The sequence below is a fragment of the Polyodon spathula genome, chromosome 11, assembly GCF_017654505.1.
Source record: "Polyodon spathula isolate WHYD16114869_AA chromosome 11, ASM1765450v1, whole genome shotgun sequence".
Lineage (NCBI taxonomy): Eukaryota > Metazoa > Chordata > Actinopteri > Acipenseriformes > Polyodontidae > Polyodon > Polyodon spathula.
Genome location: NC_054544.1, coordinates 19,695,337 through 19,717,038, shown reverse-complemented (window position 1 = coordinate 19,717,038; position 21,702 = coordinate 19,695,337). Strand labels below are relative to the sequence as shown.

At 36.3% G+C, this 21,702-nt stretch overlaps 1 protein-coding gene across 7 annotated transcripts in view; it reads left to right on the top strand.

Moving 5' to 3' along the window:
• Positions 1 to 848: 848 nt before the first annotated feature.
• LOC121323427 (poly(rC)-binding protein 3) overlaps positions 849 to 21,702 on the top strand; it is an 87,179-nt gene continuing 66,325 nt past the window's right edge. For 4 of the 7 annotated variants that reach the window (XM_041264507.1, XM_041264508.1, XM_041264504.1 and 1 more), the window contains exon 1: positions 850 to 1,106. The gene's annotated coding sequence lies outside the window, so the exon portion shown is untranslated. Of the gene's footprint in view, positions 1,107 to 21,702 lie in introns of all 7 variants that reach the window. The other 3 variants (XM_041264511.1, XM_041264510.1, XM_041264509.1) reach the window with 3 other exon arrangements.

The window sequence follows — 21,702 nt, the reverse complement described above, 5'->3', positions numbered from 1 at the left end:
TATAAGTTGTCAGCTTTATTAAATAAGGGTAGAAATTTTGATTTTATTCAATGTTATCTGTGATTTTGTCTTTTATTCCAGAAACACTGTGCTGATGAGGCAATAGCCTGTTAAAGTTGTGCAGTTAAAAGGCATCTGAAATTATACTGACAGATTCAGCTGACATAACCTGCTAGATAATTGAAGGCGACAGTTAGCGAAAGGTAGGTGTTGGAAAACATGGATTGAGAATTGATTAGCAGTTTGCTACGCATGTGGACTGGCAGAGCTATACTGGTATCCATGTTTTCCAACAGTAGGTTTTTCACAAATAATGACATTCTTCAGGTGAAAGAAGAGACCTTTGAGGTCTTGAAAGCTTGTGAATAATTATTATTTAGTTAGTCCAATACAAGGTATCACATCTTCTCTTTGTCTATCATCTTTGGACTAATACGGCTACCATTTCATCTAAATTAATGTTCAAACTGCACAATAACCTTGTTTTGTTTTAATTCCCTGAAACACTTTCCTCTCATCAGTTCCTCTAGCAATCTGCACAAACAACACTCCAGTTCTTATCTTACGTTAAGTGTTTCACAATCTAATTACTATGATGTCTGGTTGCAGTCTTAAATCAGCTTTATTGGCTGTGTGTTCTTGTGAATCAGTGCTATGGTGTAGGGGGACGGACGGCTGTTTCCTGTTTAATTATTCTGATTGGACGTGAGCAATTGTACTAACAGGCTGTGGTATTGACAGGATTTCTTCTGATTGGTTGTTTGTGGCAGTGTTTTGGTAGCTTGGATTGGCTCCCGGGCTAGAGTGGGTGGGGAATTTCTTTTCTTATTTTTTTTTCTCCTCCCAGTGCTGTGTGTGCTAAGGTTCCTCTCCCTTTATTTGAGAGACTGCAAGTGTTGCTGTCTGCTTGTGAGTGAGAGAGAGGAGAACGTAGCATTCTCATCTCCCCCCTCAGGCTTTCCCTGTTTCCTTGTTCCTTGTCAACCCTTTCCTCCCTCCCGGACCAGCACCCATCTCAAACTGGACCGACCCAAACCTTCCCGGACCCTCCACCCACTACAATCCCTTGGGACACCTCCTTAACTTCATCCTCCCTTCTGAACCAGGTAAGACTGTACTGTAGATGTACTTTAAAACTGCTCACACTAGTAGCAAAACGTGCAACAATTTAAAGTGCCAGTATTTCTTTTAATATGTTCACAAGAGCAGTTTTACTCCTGGTGTTACACTTTTTTTGGTGCAGAGAGCTAATATTCCCTAAAGCTGATCCCCAAAGTCCACATTTCTGAGTGGGCCTGTTTTGAAAAAGTGAGGACCAGTTAAGAAATGAAATGTGAACTACTTTATATATACTGCTTCATATGTATGAATGTGCAGTGCACATAGCATTCTATGTAATATATTGTCTTTAGCCCTGCCACACTTGCTGTTATTTAGCTGTGGTTTTTCAAATGTTTCTTGTTTCTCCAGGGTCTAAATTCAAGTTAAATGTGCCTGTATGGTTTTCATTTGTCATTACTATTTTTGACATATTTAATTTAGAACCTTAATAAGCCTTCAAGGACAGAAGAGTGTTATATCCATGCAGCTGGAACTACCTTTATGAAATATAAACCAACTGGACAGCAAGTGTAGTTTCTGATAGCATGTAGAAAAATTTAAACCAAGGAAGAAAGTCGGATACTGAGTCATATTTTAATTGTAGTTGTGCGGCACTGTAAGGCATGTGTTGTGTGAATCGATTTGAAAATATCTGAACTCTGGATGATAAATAACATGGTATCATAGTATGCACCACAGTGGGAAATGTCCATGAGATACTTTTTAATTAATGAAAATTGACTGATTTGACAAGAAGCTTGACAATACAGCTTTTTTTTTTAAATTTAACGATATGTAAGAAAACATTTTGCCCAGAGCTAAATCAGGGTACCATTTAGGTAAAAGCAGAAGTTGCTGGTTTGGAAACAATGGGTTGCATTCATCAAGGGCCAGCATACCAATGAAACCATTCCAGGCCCGTGCATTTACCGGGAAGTCTTCTGCTTGCACAGCAACCTTTTATGGAATGTGCATGTCATCTGAAAAATCAATACTCCAGTCTAATTGCTTAAGTTAGTATGTTCAAGAGTCTAAGAAAATCACAAAGCACAATCCACTAATGCAAGATGTGACCCCTATAAAGTAGAAGACTGTAGTTCTGAGCAGGGTGTTTCTGTGTGAATTATGTACATTTAAAAGGCTGTGGGGAACATCTACTTGTTTGGTCATTTATTTTTTCTGTGGTGTTGCTGCCCTAAGCTTCTTTCTGGAGTGGTGGTAGACTCTTCTGTTGAGTGGAGACTTCTGCGTGTCTGGGTTGGGAATATGCTGTTTATTATACTTTTTTTGTAAAAGAAGTGACACATTTATTTTTTTATTATTATTTTAATTCGTTCATCAAGGAGTTTATTATTTGTGTTAGTTTAACTAGGGTTTTATTGATTAACATAAGGGCTGAAGAAACTGAAATATTTACAATTTTTTAATGTTTAAATACTAGGTCATTTCCCAGTTTTCCCAACGTGCCATTCTACTCCAGCTTTAAAAGATGACATTGTCCAAATGGGAAAATAATTTAAGGCCTGGATGTAGGGTTAATTGGCTCAGCTAAAAATATATGAACATGGTTGTTGCTGGAAAAAGCCCAGTTAAACTCTCATTAATTCAAACCTCCTCAAGGCATGACATCACATCTTTCAGCCTTAAGTGTCAAGTCTCGTTCCCTCTGTAACTGGAGTCTTAGTGTGCAATGTCCCTTGCCAAGTGCTTTTGTTTGGGGGTGTCTCTTTGTATAGAGCACACAATGAGCCAAGCAGTGTACCCAGAAATCCTTGTTGTGCACCAGCTATATACCAATAGTTTTCATTCTCATTTTCACATATTTGGTGACTGGTAAACAAAGTACATGTCATTGACCAAATATAGCAAATTGGTCTTTGTGTACTTTACTAAAAGCAGTTTTAGATACAGCTGTTGTTTAAATAAAGAAACGTTTATCCTGTATCTGTAAAGTAACTAAATAATAGGCTCAGAAGTGAACAATAGTTATCTACTTATCTCTTGAGTGCTCTGACTAGCAAGCACTCTTTCTATAAAGTGGTTGTGGCTAGCAAAATGATTCCATAAATCGTACCTGTCATGCACAATTCAAAAAGGGGATAGAGGTCTGACATGTACAGTTTATAAACAAATAGAAATATAGCAAACATGTGTTTTCAATTTAAAATATGGTACCATATTAAAGAAATATTATTTTTCAACCCTCACTTCCATGTAGTTTTGCACTTTTATTATTTTACATGGAGAGTGAAATTCTTTCCATCCCTTCAATGCCTGTCATTAACCAACTATCTGCTTTGCCTTTTGACTATTGCCTATTTGACCCTTCAAAAAAATAAACACATAGCAAACATTTTTTCTTTAATCTCTTAAAAATTGCAACAAAACTTGATCAAAAGTATTGTATTATAAACACGTTTTGCTGACGGTGTCACATTGTCAGGATCGAAAACGTATGATGTAAGCCAAAATGACAAAACACATGAATATTCCCAAAATTAACACCATGTTCTTAAGACTTGCAATATTCATGTGCATTCACTGAACATGCAACACGCCAAGATGTGGCTATAAAAGTGGAGGGTTCTCAGCTTGCATTTCTTATTGGTGTTCGCTGTAGATACATTTGAAGTTATGCCTAGACTTACGGAGGCTCAACGAAATAATGCCGTTGGACATTTGGAAGTCTGCGAATCTCAGTCTGCCATGGCACATTGTCTGAATGTTTCCCAGAGCACAATAGGACGACTTTGGCACCGATACCTGCAATGTGGAACAACACTTAACCGCCCAAGATCCAGTAGACCACATGTGATGATGGCAGATTTATACGCCTACATCATTTACATGACGTTTTACCACTGCGACCTCTACAACATCTGCAGTACCAGGAATGCGTAGAATTTCCGACCAGACTTTCAGAAACCACCTACGGAAAGCAGGTGTCCGAGCAACAAGGCCAGTTAAAGGAGTGATTCTTATGCTTAGACTTCTGCTTCAACATGCAGATGGAAGAGCCCTGGTATACAGGCGACATCATGAATGTTTTGCAGCCAACTGTGTTCGACAGGTTGACAGATTTGGTGGTGGGAGGGTCATGGTGCGGACGGCAATCTCAGACAGAGGCAGAACCAACCTTGTTCATGTTCAAGTCAACCTGACAGCTCAGCGCTATTGTCATGGGATCATACAGCCTCATGTGATCCTATTCATGAACCATCGTAATGTCATTTTCCAGCATGACAATGCACGACCACATATAGCCTGGGCCACCAGAGCTTTCCTCACTCAGAACAATGTTCAAGTGCTTCCCTGGCCATCTCAACCACCAGATCTGAACTCCATTGAGCATTTCTGATCGATGTGTGCGATGAGCCACAGATGTAACAAGGACTTTTCCAGGCACTTGAGCAAGAGTGGGTTATCATTCCCTGGCATGTTATCCAAGCTCTGATTCGATCCAGGGGAAGGAGATGTCAGGCTATCATCGATGCCAGTGGTGGGCATACCAGTTACTGATTTCTGTTGACCTTGAACTTATTTGACCTTTGAATGTGACTTTATTGAATGTCTTAATGATTTCTGTACAGGTTAAAGTTCTTTGGAACTGTCTATTTTACTATGCAAACTGCCATACTAATGCTATAAAAAGTACATTCAAAACACCTATGCCTTTCTTTTTTTGAAGCATATATATATATATATATATATATATATATATATATATATATATATATATATATATATATATAATATAAGCTAATATAACTATAGGCTAATGTCAACGTACAACAGATAGGATTGATGGAATTATTTAATTTGCTACTAATTCAATGGCACTACAAACATTTAAACATTTAAACAAGGATCTTTGCATTTTACCTCAGTCTAAATACTGGGAAGCCAAGTCACCACACCCAGCTTCACCAAATGTTGTCTCTTGAGGCACGGATTGTCACTTTTAATCCCAGCATTACATCCGTCTTGGACAGAATAGTATAACAAAGCTGCTGCAGATGCCAACTTGTGCTTTCTTTCACTTGTGTTCTTCCTTTCCAAGTGTGCCTGAGACTGCCAGTTTTAATTGCCAGCAATTACTTAACCTTTGTCTACGGGCATGTTCTAATATTTTACTTTTTAGCATTTTTTTGCATTAATATTTTAGGCATATTCCTTTGTAAAACTAAGGGGATCTCAGCAGTCTTTTTTTTTTTTAACTGAAGAATATCAAGCTGTGACAGGGTCTTCCTCGAGTCACGCGTGTGGGTCGCTGCTGTTCAAGCATACAGAGAGACAGACGTGGTGTTGAAACACCGGCACAGGCGTGCAGGATTTATTAACAAAAACATAAAACGAAAGTAAAATAAAACACAATACCCCAAACTATAACTCAAAAGGTGCCGTGAAAACGGCAGGCCTTGCAGCAGCCCCGATCACAGCGATCGCCATGCTTTTATACTGACGCTCCGTTGAGACACGCCCACCTGCCTGCTGTAACAGCTGATTGCTTTCAGCTGCTGCTCCACGCAGACGGGTAATCGTCCCCAGCGGAGCGCCACAGCAGCTAAACAATTAAATCAATATTAACAATTAACACAAAAACATACAATAACTACATATTTCATTGCGCAAGGCTTATGCTTTGCCACACAAGCATACTCAGACTTGTTTAAATATTTGAATGAAGGTCATTCTGCAAGTAGATACAACTAAGCTGCTGTAATATTTATGTCTGAATGTGTTTCACAAGAAAAAAGTACAGTGTATTCTGTAGTATGTTGATTTGCTGCTAGTTTGTAAAAAGTAGTTTGCCTGAAGTAAAACACAAACATTCTAAAGGTTTACCAAGATAACAACCACAGAGAGGTATGTTAACTACTATGACAAACCATAGTAAATTATGGGAAATGCAAAGTCTAACCATGGGGAAAGCAGGTTCAATATATGCACTATTACTCTGACTATTACTCAAATTTAGCAATCTGGTAAGTATTGTATATTGTAACCAAGCTGTGAGGTCTGAGGTATCTAAAGTACTTTAACTCTTCATGTGATGTCTGCATTTTTTTCAATATAAAGGGTTGTACGTTAGGATTAGGGTTAGGGTTACTTTTGTATGATCCATTTTTCTGGTATTTTTATGAAGCCTAGACCATCACTGCTTTGGCCTCTAGTTACTTGAGTAAAGATTGGGCTACATGTTTTGGTTGATACTAGACATATTGTGCGTATTTTGGTACTTTTATTTTCCACATAGAGGACAAACTAGACAAATAATATGACTGAGTTGGTTTCAGGGATAGTCAACCAAAAAAAAAAAACAATTCACATTTGAAGTAATTCTAAAATATACTTTTTTGGCAAGATTTTTGACTATAGGTCCTGTCTTAATATCCTAAATCATTAAAGACATTAGAGTCGTCTTACTAAGTTCCTTTTACAGTGCTCCCTTATTTTAAGATGGCTCTTTATGCTGAGGAACAGGTTGTAAGGTGGTATGGTCATGGCTGCCATTTACCCCATGATGCCAACACTTTTCATGATCAAACAAGCCATGCATGGTACATCCAATTTAGCCAAAGCTAATCTGCCTAATTAAAAAACACATTCCCACTGTTTTACTCACATTCAAACTCAAGCAAGAGTGATCAAGCCACTTTGACACCTCTACCTTAACAGCTGTTAATTTTTCTTCTTGACTAGTTTTAGCACTTACATACATCACTGTATCATCTGCATGCATTTGGATATTGACTTCTGGACAGACCAAAGGTAGATTACTAATGTAGAGACTAAATAATAAAGGCCCTAATATAGATCCCTGTGGGACCCCCAAAGTACAGTTCTTAAACGTTGATTGACTATCCCTTATTTTAACACTTTGTTTTCTATCCAACAAGACTCCATCCATTTCAGTGCCTCACCAAGCAGATTAAATTTAGACAACTTAGACAGTAAAACAGTAAGATTAATAGTATTGAACGAAAGTTTTCTTCAGATCCAGAAATACAGCTCCAACAACTCCACCTGTATCAGCTTAGATTTAATGCTTTCTAAAAAAACAACAGTTAGCTGTTTCTGTGGAGTTTTTTGCTCCATACCCAAACTGCATAGGGTGTAGAGAAGAACTAGCGTCCAGATGTGCCAAAAGCTGTTTTACTACCACCTTCTCCACTACTTTTGAGATTACTGGGAGTAGACAGATAGGTCTATAATTACTGACCTTTTTCACAGTCACCAGCCTTGAATACTGGAATAACTACTGTGGACTTCCAAGCACCGGAAATATCCCGTTTTATAGATAAATTATATAGATGGGTTGACTAGTCAATGTATGTCTATGTTTCTTTAAAAAAACTGTACTGTATCCTTGTTATGAGGCAGAACCCAAATCTTACCTATGGCTCCTGACTACAGCATTATAAAGGGGGAGCACTGTACTCAATACTATACTTATAGTATTATGCTTACAGATTACACAAGCCAAGCAGGTCTATTCAATTGATCTAACCAGAGGCAGTACTGCTACCACTTAAATCGTTAAAAAATGGGGGTTGGGGGATGCCAGTAAAAAAAGTAAAATAGCAGGTTTGATCCTATTTTAATATTTTTATTTGTTATTTCGGTCTGTCACTGTTAAATTAAATTGAACAGACATTGTTCTATTCTAAAACTGTACGGCCAGTACGCATTTAAACAATGTTAGCATTTTAATTCTGTATCTTGCAGCATGCCGTGTGGGTCTCTGAATGCAATTGCAGCTGCCAGATACCTTGTTAGGCAGCTAACCTTGTTTACACACACACATCTTTCCAGGGGAAAACAATCTGTGCTTCAAATTGAAGAGCTTGACAGGGCTCTGTTTAAATTTCAGCAGCTTTAACATACAATCAAGAGTTTCTAGATCTTATAGACCAATCCTACCCAGCAGATTGGAAAGCAAGCCTCCTCCTTGCTGTCTGCAGTTAAAAATAGCCACTCAACAGGAGGTAAATGAATAGATCAGAATAGAAGTCATAAGAAGCACAATGACTCAATATACTGTGCTGTAGAAGAGGGATTCGCTGCAAAGTATATCTGCACACGCTAGCAGAACTATTAGCTGCCCTTGACGGCAGCACAATGAATATGGATCTAATGCTGTGGTCTCAATACAGGAGAATATTTCTGTTATTAACTCTTTAAAACCTTTTAGGGTCCAAGCTATTTTCACCTGTTTTTTACTCTTGTTAGATTTGTGGCTATAACCTTTTAACAATAAAGGTTACAGGTACAATCGTACACTAAATGAATGTGCACACACTAGGCTTTCAAAAAAGTGAAATAGTCTGAAACTCACCCTGTTCATTACAGATAATAAAAACACAGAAAAAGAGAGACGCTTTTTATAAAAAAAAAGTTATTTATTATTTGTAAAAAAAAATATGTTAGCATGACTAGCTGAAATCTGACAGTGCACAATGAAACTTCAACATTATGGCCATATATACAAAAGGGACCAAAAGCATCCAAAATGTAAAAAAATTGAAAATGTGCAAAAGAAAACAAAAAGAATAAAAAATACAAATAAAAAAACATTCAAATTATTCATCCCAGGCACCCTGATTATGTGGCACAAGATGGGGCTGTTCACTGTGGCTTGAATAGCCAGCAAGGTGGCGAAGGGCAACATAACCCTAAACAGCTCTGGTCTCGTGCAGCTGATCCACAAACACGAAAAAAAAGAAAATAAATTATTGTTGTCGCCATTCCTCTTATTTTGTAAGGATTTTGTGTGAAAATGTTTGTTTCCTGCACAGAGGTAGGTCTGCCTTCAGCTCAACAGCAACATTCCAAAACACCCGCATTCAAGCCTATCTCCTAATATGGTAATCTACTGGAAATATACAAGTAGGATCTCATTTTAAAGATCTAAATCTCCTCTTTCCAAAGACAAATCTCAAAGTGTCTGATTAAAAAGAGTTAAAGGGCCAGGTTGCCATGGGATATTTAACATTGGGCAGACCCTAAAAGGTTACAGTTACAGTTAAGGTTAAAGCAAGGCGACTAGGCTAAAGAAGGTTCTCAGTTTCCATACCTTACTTTCAAGACATCTGTTACATTTCACAACAGCAATGTCTTCTGGGTAAAAGCATGTTACTGACCAAGCATTTGACAGTCAATAGGGGAAGCAGCTGATTGGTTAAAAGCAGTAAAGAAGCAAGGAAGTGCAACTCTATCTTCAAGCATGGCTTGTAAACAGAATGTTTGAACTTAGTAACAAATATTTAGTTTAAAATAAGAATACATGTTATAACTATAGCATTTATTTCATTCCAAGGTGCACATTTATAACACATGCATAACAGGTAAGAATTATGGGTTTGTTAGCTTCAAGCACTTTATTGCATTAGCCGCAGGATTTAAGTGTAGCTAGCTTCTTTGTAGCTCCTGGTTTTTCACCCACTGAAGTAAAAGAAACAGCGCATTAGAGAGTCTTGCATGATCCCTGTGCCAAGTCAAAAATTAAAATATGGATAGCAGCAGTTAATGTGTTAAGAGTCACTTAACTGATAGCCTGAAGTATAAGGCTACTGTCCCTCTAATGCATATGGGAGCTTCACAGTGCATTTGGAATGTTACTGCATTATCATTGAAGATCATTAGGAAAGGGTTCGCTTTTACTTTACAAATGTGCCTACTTGACTTATGCATTTTACTCTGAGTTCCAGTTTTCAAATATTTCACAAGGTTAAGTCAGCAATTCCTTCATGTGCAATTTCCATAAGCTGTTGGAAGGATTAAATTAGTCAGTATTTTTTTTTTTCTCCTTAAGAGTACTGCTCATTCAAAAATATAGCCTATTTAACAAAGCAAGCCATTTAGTTAGGCCATGTTGAGGACATCTGTTTAGTAATAGAGACATGGTTTATTATTATGGCCATGTTCATGGCAAGAAGAAAATGCAGTGCAAAAGCAAACTGACATTTGGGGTAGTGAATTTGTTTTTTCAAGGCAACAAAGTGAAATGGGTCCTCAGAATACCCTATTAAAACATCTGTATTTAATCAACGAAGAACAATTTTGATATTCAGGTTTCAAGGTGGCAGATATTAAAATTACTTTAGGAACAGAACAATTTACCTTGTGTTGAGTCACATGCATATTAATTTCTATCCTTAGAAATGTTCTTATTAAACTTCTAAATAAAGCTGACAAAAGTAACCAAGGGTTATATGGTAACCCTTGGTTACATAGGGTTAACATAGGGTTTGTTTGTTTTTCATGAGTATAGTTTCCTAATAACTGAAGACATTGTATTCTGGGAGCTGTAGTTGTTAGTAGAAGTTTTAGGGGAGGTGGCAGGAGAGGCAGACAAACTGTGCAGCAAAATTGCTATGCGAATTTTTACTCATTAAATTTAAATTTAGTGTGTATTTCGGATTACGGACCGCTGACTGTGACAGTGGAGGTGCAGTCTGCTCACAGAAAACTCAATTTAAAGGGAATTTACACCACAACTGCAGTTTACAAATTGTTTTTCTCTTATCTATTGGTGAAGGCAGGGCTGTATTAAGTTTGATGGGGCCCCTCTGCATATTCAGTTCCTTCCCTTTGCTGTTTTACCACCACCCATGCCTGATGCCAAACACTCTATTGTTAATTTACCTTGGGTATTTCAGTTCACATTTTTAAATGGCATATACCAATTGTAAAGCTGAATCAAAGGGTCAAGTCATATGATCAGACAGTCACTGCTCCAACTACAGTTTGAATAAACAGCCCTGTTGTTCCAATCCATACAGTCACACGCTACTATATATATATATATATATATATATATATATATATATATATATATATATATATATATATATACACACACACAGTGGCTTGCAAAAGTATTCAGACCCCTGACCAATTCTCCCATATTACCGAATTACAAACGGTACATTGAAATTTCGTTCTGTTTGATATTTTATTTTAAAACACTGAAACTCAGAATAAATTATTGTAAGGTGACATTGGTTTAATGTTGGGAAATATTTTTAAGAAAAATATAAAACTGAAATATCTTGCTTGCATAAGTATTCAACCCCTGTGCTGTGGAAGTTCCCAGTTTGCACCGATGAAAGAAATTGCCCAAACAAGGACACAATTACCTTACCATTGGCCTCCACCTGTGAGCCATTAAAGTTGCTGTCACATTTTCTGGATAAAAACTCCACTGTTGAAGGATCATTGGTAAGGCTGTGAATCTGAAGGAAAATGAAGACCAAAGAGCATTCTACAGAAGTTAGAGATAAAGTAATACAAATGCATAGATTAGGGAAAGGGTACAAAATAATATCCAAGTGTTTGGATATCCCAGTGAGCACAGCTGGATCAATAATAAGGAAGAGGAAGCTGCATCACACCACCCAGGCACTGCCAAGAAAAGGCCGTCCCTCAAAACTCAGCACTCAAACAAGAAGGAGACTTGTGAGAGAAACCACAGAGAGGCCAACAATCACTTTGAAGGAGCTACAGAGTTCAGTGGCTGGGATTGGTGGAGTAGTGCACCAGTCAGCCATATCAAGAGCTCCGCATAATACTGGCCTGTATGGGAGGGTGGCAAGAAAGAAGCCATTACTTAAAAAGTACCATCTGAAAGCACTTCTGGAGTTTGCCACAAAGCATGAGAGTGACCCAGCTGCGATGTGGAAAAAGGTTTTGTGGTCAGATGAGACCAAGATAGAGCAAAAACTCAAAGCACTATGTGTGGCGCAAACCTAATACTGCCCATGCCTCAAGACACACCATCCCTACAGTGAAGTATGGTGGTGGCAGCATCATGCTGTGGGGATGCTTCTCATCAGCAGGGACTGGGCATCTTGTTACAATTGAAGGAAGAATGGATGGAGCAAAATACAGGAAAATACTGCAAGAGAATCTGCTTAAGTCTGCTAAAAAACTGAAGCTTGGGAGGAAATTCCCCTTTCAGCAGGACAAGGATACCAAGCACAAGGCCAAAGCAACACTGGAGTGGCTCCAGAACAAAAAGGTAAATGTCCTACAGTGGCCCAGTCAAAGTCCTGATCTCAATCCCATTGAGAATCTGTGGCACTATTTGAAAATTGCGGTCCACAAGCGTCGTCCAACCAACCTGAACAACCTGGAGCAAATCTGCCAAGAAGAATGGGCCAAAATCACTCCGACACTGTGTGCAAAGCTGGTACATACTTACCCCAAAAGACTTAAAGCTGTTATTGCAGCGAAAGGTGGCTCTACCAAATATTAATGTGTGGGGGTTGAATACTTCTGCTAGCAATATATTTCAGTTTTTTTTTTTTTTCTTAAAAATATTTCCCAACATAAAACCAATGTCACCTTACAATAATTGATTTTGAGTTTCAGTGTTTTAAAAAAAAAATATCGAACAGAACAAAATTTCAATGTACCATTTGTAATTCAGTAATATGAAAGAATTGGTCAGGGGTCTGAATACTTTTGCAAGGCACTGTATATATATATATATATATATATATATATATATATATATATATATATATATATATATATATACAGTTTTGGCGGGCCCCACTCAAAATCTGACGCCCCGGGCTGCAGCCCCTAAAGCCCAGTGTTTATCTGGCCCCGGGTGTAAGATGCATGTAATATGGACCATCAAAGGCTGGCAGAAGGTGTTATGCTACTGTATATCTACCCATCAAAATATATCTTTGACATATCTTATGTATCTGTCTGATATGCTTTTATCTGTTTATCAGTTCTTTAATTAGACTCATTCCTCAAGTAAAGATCTTCAAAAATAACCGGGACATTGAGGCACAAGTAAAAACCAATAATGACTTATCAAGCTAAACATCTCCGTTTTGAATAAATGTATTTCTGTCCAAACCAGTAAGCATTGTATTTTTTCTGCAATGTGAAACTATTAATGAAAGAAACTGTGGCATTTGGTGAGCTTAACGTTGCATGGTATTTAAATTCACCATATGTTTATTAGTTCAGTTTGCTACAAAACACAAGTGCAAGAAGATTCTCCTTTTTTGTTTCAACATTTTTTCCTAGAAAAGTGCATTATATATTATATTTTATTATATTATATTATATTATATATTGCCCATTGTTTAAATATCCAGTGTCAGTTTAATGCAGATACTTTATATAAACATGGCCGCCTTACTGGTATCATAGCTTGAATTCCCTTTTAAAACAAAGAAATATGATTCTTTCAAACAGGACTAACAGGAAAAAACAAACATTTGTTGAGAATTTAAAGCTGTGCAAAGTATCAGGAAGGATACTTTAAATACACATGCAAATATGATCATTTTATTAACAGGAAATCATTGTAAACATCATCAAGTGATGCAAACTACAGGGGTAACTCACATTCACTGCCTCGCTTTTTATCACTTAATATTGGTACTTATGCATATTAATCCAAATGATGAGGATAACCGCTATACAGCATATATGGAATTTATGAATTTATATGTATTGCATTTAAATTGCTTTGCCTGCTGAGAGATGTCAGTCAAAATGTTGAGCAAGAGCAAAGTGACCTGAAGGCGAGGTCTAGCCAAGCAAACAAAAATTATTTGCTACATGAATATGTCGATTATTTTCTCTTTTTAATTGTTATTCTTAAATCACAAGAGCCTTCCTGACTGTACCACAACAACACTGAAATGTACAAGCCAACTAAGGGCTATCAAATTGACTATGAGAAATTACTTCATAAAATGGTGTAAATCTTCAGCTGTCTGAGATTTTTCTAGCTTACCAGGCCTTTATGGTATTTGAACTGCCTTTATGATGTCATGGAATATTGATATACCTAATGTATCTGTTTTGGAGGAGACACAAAAAGGTCTTAAAAGCTTTTATGACATTGGATGGATTTCAGTTCTAGAACTACATTACAGACCCATTAACTTAAAAATGTAGCATCACACCCTTCCCCCTTTTTTAAAAAATCATGCTACTAATCAATTTAAAAATGTGTCTGAAGTCTCCAAGGGTTTCTGGTTTCCAGGTCAGTAGTCAACAGAATGCTAGCAGGATGCTTGCAGAATGCTAGAGATGAGTTTGCCAGCCGCTCACTGCTAATATGACTGTCTCAACAGCTACATTTCTACAAATTGGGTTGGTTTCCAATTCATAGACTTCTTTTCAATAGTATTTATTGTACACAGTCTACGTGGATAACAGAATGTATGGGAAAACACACTGATCAGCTTGTCTGCGACTGTTTTCCAGAGCAGAGCAAAATTTGCTGTCTTTCATGCAAAATAAAACAAAATGTCTGATTTCTTGTGAGCTATTTCTCACAAGCTGTGAAACAATTGATTTATTAATTCTAAATAACAATGTTCAGTTTCTAGAATGATAAGCTGGTTTTAAAGGACCTATAATGTTTGTTTTTAACATTCTAAAATTGTTAAAGGACTGACCAGATTTAAAGGTTTTAAAAAACAATGTAGCTTGATATCGTTACTGTTTTTCTAATTTGCTTAATTAAGCATAACATGTTTTAAAGTACAAGCTAGTTCTATGTTAAACTTCATTTATTTGTCTGCCCTATGTTGGAAAAAAAAAAACAAACAATGTGAAATATACAGTATATATATGGCATCCCTGAGTGGTTACTAGGTCTGTTTTGTGCTCTAATTTATACAAGTTCTCAAAAAGACGCAGGAGAATGAATCCGGTTTACAACTTTCATTTGTGTCCGTCAGTCCGAGAATTTTTCTTACTCAACACAATGAATGAAACTTATTATTCAGACTCACTAGTAACACAGTAATAAAAATAATCCAAGTATATATATATATATATATATATATATATATATATATATATATATATATATATATATATATATATATATATATATGTGTGTGTGTGTATCTTACTGTACATCATTGGGTTCAATAAATGCAGGGGGGGGGGGGGGGGGGGGGTAGTGTGGAATAGCCATTCGTCCTGCTTCATTGGGTCACAGATGATAATAATTTTTCAACGCAGTAAAATTTTCTGCAATGATCGTGATTATGAATATTGGTGATTTATTGTTCCAACCCTACAGTAGAGAACACAACATCTTCAGCGTTTGATAAACAAGCCGGATCCAATGCATGCTTCTGCGGTACACAGCCCGTTTGTTCTAAACTGACGTCACCGGCAGCAGTTGCCAGATTGCGTTGTTTTTTGGTTGGACCGCTTGGGAGAGACTCCAAATCCATTTTTATTAGAAGTTAAGCAAAAATATAAACAAAGTATACATATTTAGAAAGGTATTATAATGTCCTGCAATTATGTTGTCAACAAAAAATGTATTTTACATGCTACTCACACTTTTACTATATTAATCAAGCTGGGGGATTCTCCAGTGGTGATTTCTTGACTTACCTATTAACATTTCTAAATAGAACAAAAATACAGTGAAATGAAGTTTATAGTTTTTTATATCCCCTCAATGACTCCCACAACTCACTTAGTGCTGTGGTAATATTCAGAGCACGTCACAGAAGTAATTCAAGCCACTGTTGCACTTTTTGGACATTTTTCTTTGTAGTTAGCCAGCTTTTATGACAAGTGGGCTTGATATACAAAACAGTTTATTTCTTCCTTTATAATTTATGTGGAGTCACAGACTTCACTTCTCCACCATTTTGTCCAACATACGCTATAGAGGAAGCCATAAACTGTAGTGTATATTAACATTTACAAAAACAAATACTTAAAGCACACATTTGATCACAAACCCATGCTAACAACACAACCCATGCTAATAACACAATTCATGCTAACAACACAAGCCATGCAAATAACACAACCCATGCTTAAGATACTTCTTTAAGGGACATAATTTGGAGCAGTTAAGGGAAAAAAATCACAAAACTGTGATAAATATTCAAGACCACTTCAAAATGTATTTCTTGCTGAAACATACGGGTATACGGAAACAAATATACAGATGAACATTACCACCTTTTTATTTGTTTTTTACCTACTTTGTCCAAGTAGCTACTGGTAGTTTCTTTACTGTATTATATTGCTGTGTCTTGATAATATTTTATGTGGTAATGTTATGTATTTCTAAAGTAACCGGTGTAACCAGACTGGGAAATGATTTCATGAATACGCTAATTTAGAGCGATGTTACCGCGCATGCGCAACCGAACGGCGCATTGCTCAGAAAATAGCATTTTTCATAATAATTATGTATTGCCATAATTTGCTAATGTTGCCGTTTTCTTCAAAAGGCCTTGGGTAAATGTGAAATCTACTTCAAAAGTTTGATGCATTTTTTTAACACAGAGAAAACAAGCACAAACCAGCAAAATTTCTTACGCCTCCATTGACTCTCCATAGAAAACATTCTGCCGAGCTCTTTGTATATACTACAATGCTTTGTGTGCAGTGAGACGGAAGTCTCCATTGAAAATCAGTGGAGTCAAATATCTTGCTAAATAGGATATCTTTTGATACGCCCTTTCTAATAAACAGCAGTACTATTAGCTGAAGCAGTTTTGAGTGAGGCTGGATTTTCACTGGTTAAAATATTAGTGTGTGCTCCCATTGGCTAGAAAGGTTGCTGTGCTTTTGGCATAGTGCGAGATTGACAGTTGGAAGTTAGTCTATTTGTTGAGAAGTTTGCAGGGAAGTTTGTCTGGTTGATTGGAAATTAGCCTTTTGTATTAATGAATTGACAAATTAATTAATGAATTATTAGAAGAATTAACAAATAAGTTTATGAATTACTGTATGAACTGACAAATTTATGGACGAATTGCTGGACAAATGGACCAATTCATGAATTGACAAACGAATTGACAAACAAATTGACAAATTAATGGCTGGATAGTTTTGGCACAAATGGCACTTCATATCCAATAGCTGAGAAGGAGGGTTAAGCAAGCAGAGGCCCCTTCTCTCCTTACATTACTGAGCTCAATTAACACACCCAGATTCTCTGTTCAATTTGTTACAGAAAATAATATATTATAAAATAAAATTCCTTACAAGCTCATTATTGTTTGTGTTGGTGGCAGTAATATAAATAATATATTTAGTACAATATTTGTTGCTGTATGATTAATGGCGTTTCAAGCTGTGCAGCCAAATTTTCTGTGACCCTCATTATATGAGTTTTGTATATGAGCTGTAGGGACCATTCCCTGAGCTTGCTCTAGTTCATTTCAACACTGTATTAATTTATACACATTACAACATTTTTTGATGACAGAGCAAAAGTGATAACTCTGCGGCGACAAATGTATCCAAGGTCGCATTGAGCCATGTGGAGGAGTAAATGGGGGGGGGGGGGGGGGGGGCATTTAACCAGCCAGTCAGTTAACACGACAGCTTAGTGTTTCACCCTTTGCACAGATTATGCAATTTTGACCATAATGTTTTTTTTTGTTTTTCAGTGCCAGTGTTGGCTGTTTTGTATGTTACTGATTTTTGTTGCTTTTATCTGTAAAGTGCTTTGAGGAGATGTATCTAGAAAGATGTTATATAAGAAATAAAGATTGATTGATTGATTGATTGATTGATATTATATTCACAGCACAAATGTCAGTTTCTGATGATAGACATGTTTCCACAGTTATGGATGCAAACATCCACGTTTCCATGTGTAAAGAAGATATAAAATATGTCGAATTTTTGTGTAACCATAGTACAGTTTACCCAATTTACAAGATTGTGTCACATCAATGTTCTGTTAATGCAGTATCTTAACACAAGTGTAGCACTGAATACTGAACTAGTCAAACAGAAAAGTGACAGTTGACCTCAGAAACTGATAACTGACTACTCGCACACTTCGATTTCAAAACAGTAGCAGAGGAGTGGACTATAAACCTATAAACAAAAATAATAATGATATTTTAGAACATTAATAGTTTTTAAAGTTTAAAAATACAGTACACAAACAACTATGGGCCTCATTTACGAAAGGGCACTTAATGCGTCAGTAACATGCAAATTAAGTAGTGAGCCTAACATGCACCATAAATCTAATTTACTGTCCCATTTGCTAACAGAGTATGCATTAATTCATGTGCACACTATTTGGCTAATTTACAAACCATAGCGTGCACACTGCATGTACTCACGCGATAATTAAAACAATTGCAATAGTAAATACGGAAATCATTAACGTGCACACTAATTGCAATTATGATGCGCCATAATGTTTAGTGGTCTTTCATAAATTAGGCCCTATGTGTTATATAACATAGCTTTAACAGTATAGGACAAAACATTATCAAATACATGATTTATTAATTATTGATATATTTTTTTTTTACCTTGACTATTTGATTCTGGTTCTACCCTTAATAAAAGGGCAGTTTGCATATAATATGAAACTGTTTTTTTTTTTTTCCTATTGTTTTTGGAAAAAGTAACCCTATCATTTGAAGAATAATTTTTTTGATGACTTCTAAACATTAATGACATTGCACAATTTATGATGGATTATTCCCTTGCGGAATTATTCTTTCCTGTGCACGCAATACTGTGGTCTGCTAATGGTCCTGCAAGTGTTTTTTCCAGGATAACACATTACAACTGTATCTCTTTGCTTCTTTAGCTTGCACTGGAAAGAGAACAGTAAGAGAGAAATGGAACAGTAATCCATTTGATAGACATGGATGTAGGAATGCGCATTCAATTAATGGTCTCATGATGGTAAGAGAAAATGTGTCTTCACTTATAAAATAAAAGCTAAAGATAATGACAAATACAAAACACTGCTCCATCCGTCTGGATATTGTAACTTTAAAGTTTCCTTTCAAAATAATTAACCCATGGCTGGGTTTGATTATAAAATAGTGTCTTGTACAACATTATATAACATCCAGACACCTACATTGTCTTCTATGGGAGTCAGCCTAAATGTTGTTACTACTTTTGATTATTACTGAGAAGATGACACTAATAAACAACACCTGTTCTAAAATCACTGTTACTGATGAAACAGTTTATACAGGCGCTTGAGCCTCTTTCAGTGAACTGTAATGATTATTTCAGATTAATGGTTATAAAGGTAAATAAATAATTAACTTTAAAAACTTGTAGTTGAATAGGGATATTTCTGTTAGGGATACGTCAATCCATTTGCATCTTTCAACCCAGTAGCTTGAAGGCAGATGTTGGCGAGTTCTGCATGTGTGCCTGGCTATTAGAGGCTGCTGTAGTGAGGTAAGGTGATACAGTACCTGCTGATTTTACCTACACAACCCATGGGAGCACCACGGTCAATGCAAAACTCCCTGTGTGCTCCTCAGCTAAAAACAGAAATTTGGTACAGTCACATCCAGTTCTCCTCTTTCATGACTCACCCTGCCCCCCACATGCCCCAAAATTTAATTACTTGTTTAATGTTTCCGATACTACAAATTGCATTGAAGTTTTAACTATATACTGCTAATATGTGTTTCATGTGTTTATCAGCTTCACTGTAATATGAATAAAACCTTGGTTTTACAGCTTTAACTTCAAACAAAATAATTCTGGTAAAAGATATATCATTCTTAACTCCAAATCACTTCAATTAACTGTTATAATGCTCCCAATGTATTTGTGCTACTTGATAAATCTGTTTTTTTATGTACAGTATTTGGAATAAGTAGTTCAATGTCAAAAGAAAAAAATGATCATTCCCTGAACCTCATGAAACTGAAACCTCATAAAACTGAATGTGAGCTACCATTTTAAAATGGAATTAGTAAACCTGACATCACTTGGGAAAGAAGGATCAGTAAGTATTGTATGATAAACCATTTTATATTTGTAACGTGGTGAAGGAATCACAGTTCTGCAAGCCTGTCTTAAAGTGAGTTTTCTTCTTACAGTGGGTCTCACACTCAGTTCAGATTCCTTGTAAGGCACTGGTAGCTGCAATGGTACCCCCATTTCGCTCATGATCATAAGAAAACTGTTTGCTGACTGGCAAATACCCAGATCAGTTTTATGTTTACATGGTGCTTTCTCTGGCTTTTTCACTACATGGCCTGCACTATTTTTGGCTAATCCTTTTCAACTTATCTTGCTTGTGACCTGTTGACTCTGTTCCCATTCCTTTTCAACCAGTCGGGGGATCTTACAACTGACCCTTTTAATCTGCAATGGTTATTTCACTTTCAAATGACTCTAAACCAAATTGAATGTTTTTTTTTGGTTTTTGGTTTTTGGGGATTTTTTTTAAGTAAGGTGAAAGAAATGTTAGATAGAGAGTAGTTCAGTTACAATGTCACTGGAAAAAAGGATGACAGGAATATAGAACTTTTCATTAACAGTGTCTTGCTGATGTTGTCATTTAATCAGCTTTTGCACCCAGCAGACTGATTTCTATTATAAAAGGGGATTAAAAATGTTATATGATTTGATATTTTGTGACGAATTTGTGGTAATTTTTATTCACAGTTCCATAAGAGCAGAAAGGATATAAGATGAATGTGTCCTGAAATGAAGTTTGATAGCAATAGGAAACTAACAAACTACACAAATATATTTAAATTATTGGCACTTTAAAGTAGCTTCAAATCTAATGTTCATATTTTTAAGTCCCTTCTTATGATCAAGGGGGTCTCTTATTGCAATTACTCAAATACTGTATCTCAAAGTTCAGGAGCTGCTTTACATTTCTAGTTGTCATTTTCACATGTAACAGGCTAGTGTTACTTAAGAGTACCTTTTGTTTTGGTGACAATATTCAGTAGTGCGCTCGATAGTGCTGGCTCTTTCCAATACCCTTTAAAGACACTGGCAGATCTAATCTATGTGGCATATGTCTATGGAAGGCAAACAGAACTGAAGGGCAGCTCCTGAAACTCATAGCCAAAGCCCCTTAACAAAGATTTTGCAAATAATCGAAAATACAATATTTGATATTTTTGAGAAAGTGCATACATATCGGACTTCAAATGTTTTACACAAATGATTGTAAGTGAAATTCTGTTCTAATACAATTATAAGTAGCAAAACTATCTTACAGAGAAAGCAGATAAAAGCTGTTAAAATGTATAATTGTCTTTGAGAGTCAGGCTCTTGTAAAACACTATTATTCCATTATTGGAATCCAATGAGACATGATTCCATTTAGAAAATACTTCTGAGTGAAGAAGGGTGTACAAGTATAACTCTGACTGCTGGTAATCACTATAATTGAATTCTACAGTGTGGAGAATGAATTATTATTCCCCATTTCCTTAGTACCAGGCTATAAATGTGTTGGTTTTGGGCAAAAATAGCTTGCTGATTACCAATTATCACCCTATTAACTCAGTGGAGTATATTTTCACAGCTTTTTTTGGCTGACAGTGTAATGTACATGTAAAATACCAAAATCAGAAAATATACACACACACACACACACACACACACACACACACACACACACACACACACCACACACACACACACACACACACACACACACACACACACACACACTTTTTTGCAAGAAGTTTTATTGGCATGATAATTAAATAAGTATTTTTTTCATGTTTAATATCCTGTTATGTGTCATCCCTGTATTTTCTATTGTTGATCCTGCTTAGATCATTATTTGCCATACAAACTAAAGAATTGTAATAT